General features: G+C 38.7%; 1 long non-coding RNA gene across 1 annotated transcript in view; it reads left to right on the top strand.

Annotated features, from left to right (window-relative positions):
* LOC104271638 overlaps positions 1-1,650 on the top strand; it is a 7,230-nt gene extending 5,580 nt beyond the window's left edge. The window contains exon 3 of the long non-coding RNA XR_717794.1: positions 1,514-1,650. This is a non-coding gene — a long non-coding RNA (uncharacterized LOC104271638). The remainder of the gene's footprint in view (positions 1-1,513) is intronic.
* The last annotated feature ends 436 nt before the right edge of the window (positions 1,651-2,086 follow it).

Genomic DNA, 2,086 nt, shown 5'->3' on the forward strand with positions numbered 1-2,086 from the left:
CCTTACTCTGCCACCTTCAATGTCTTGGTTCTTTCTTCCTTCTTGCATATTTTTTTTTTTAATTGGTTATATTCTGTGTTGTGCTTCTAAGAAAGTTATCTTGAAGTGAGTTCCTCCTTTTTTTGGAGGAAGAAATTTTTTGCTGTTTTTCAGCTACTCCAATAAAAATATCTCTAGAACCCTTCCTTGTGAGAAGACTTATAAACTCAATATGAAAGTTCAGTGACTCAATTCCTGAAGATACTGGTGACTGGCAAGGTTCTTTGAGACCAATCAAGCTGGTCTCAAGACAAAAGGCAGATATGAGGAGCTTGAGTTGGATTTAGCATTGCAGAGACCTATATAAGAAGCAAGTGAGCAAAGTCGTCTTAGGGGCGGATGCTTTTGGTGGGGAACAAAATGAGAAGGAGTGTCATTCATTGAGAAAGCAAAGCATCCCTTTTCTTTGCCATAGTCACTTCTGTTTGGCAGTGGTAAGACAGGTTTTCAACATTGAGTAAGTGCTTTTTATTGATATGAAATCCATTCATATGGATAGTGGAGTCCATTGGCAGCCTTCATCTAGAACTGGTTTTTCATTTCTTTTTGAGTGGGTGTAAGTAGCAAATTGTATTAAAAAGGTTTTAAATCTGAAAACAAGTATGTTAGCATTTTTTGAGATCTAAACAGTGGAAGGAAAATGACTGCAGCTATTCTGGCTTAGCCTGTGGCTGGGACAGATTGAATAGTTTCTCAATTTCACTGAAACACAGTCTGATAGTGTCCCTTGATGCGCAATTCCAGTGCACAGGTAGAAGGGGTTGCCTGAGTCACCCAGTGCCCACCATTGCTAGCATCAATGTTCGATCTGAAAGGGCTTGCACAGCTCCTGGTGCATGTGTTGGCAAAACTTGTCCTCATCTCTAGGCTCCGAATGAATTTCGCTTGTAAGAAACTCGAGATCTGTACTGAAAGACTGGCGAAAAGCCACAACTCCTATAGCTCAGTAGGACAAGCCAGAGGGATTGTGGACACCCTCAATTTTTGTGCTAGTAGAAAATGAGAAAAATTACCAGGTGATTCTAGAAAGCGGGAGGATAACTAAGATGTGGCTGCAATCATTCTTGCTTGTGCGCGGAGGAGTAGAGAGGTGTCCAGGTGTGCCATCTATAGCTGTGGATACCCTCAAGACTAGAGAAGTAACATGACTTCGCAGGGCATCTGCATACCTACTCACGTGTGGATTGCACTGGCTTTGCCTGGAAATGCTCCTTCCGTGTTCTCTTGAGGGCTGCTCTGTCAGACCTGGTGTGTGTGTTAATTGAAATGGATAAGGACCTGATGACTTTCGTATTGAGTAAACAGAACCAAGGTTTGTAGCCCTGCAAATGTTCATGTTCTGTTTACTTTTTTTCCTTTGCATTATTTCGAACTACAGTTGAATAGCCAGAAATCCTATGTGTTAGGTTTTGTAAATGTCTATCATTATTTATTTATTTTTTAACTGATACATATTTCTCATTTGTGATACTAGGATATTGATGAAGAAATTGAAGCAGAGTACAACATTTTGAAAGCTCTCTCTGATCATCCCAATGTAGTCAAATTCTACGGCATGTACTATAAGAAAGATGTGAAAAATGGAGACCAACTTTGGCTAGTTCTTGAGGTAAATAATTCAGAAAAATTCCAGCTAGTATTCCTGTGTTGAGTCTAAACTCAATGAATAAGACGCAAGTAACTTGTTTGATGTTTTTCTTTAGAGTGGTTGCATGTGAAGTGTTCTGAATAAATGGTCTGCTGTGAGTTCAGCATTCCTATGTTGAAATTATACTCATAGTGTTGTGCCTTCAGAGTTAGGGTATAAATTCTAATAGGACTTTATGAGATTTGCTACGTAAGATCTTTCTTTGGTGAAAAGGTTGTCATGGTATTCTTCTTCAGCTAGCATTTCTTTCAGTATGACTAAGATATGACATTAACAGTTAAAGAAATCACTGTGATTATTTTTTTTTAATTATAGAAGTTGATTAATTGAGTTGCCTTGTTTGTGCAGGTAAATGCACAAATAGATAAGAAGCCAGTAAAATCAGGCTACTGCCTAAAT

This window comes from Apaloderma vittatum, unplaced genomic scaffold (genome assembly GCF_000703405.1).
Source record: "Apaloderma vittatum isolate BGI_N311 unplaced genomic scaffold, ASM70340v1 scaffold13730, whole genome shotgun sequence".
NCBI lineage: Eukaryota > Metazoa > Chordata > Aves > Trogoniformes > Trogonidae > Apaloderma > Apaloderma vittatum.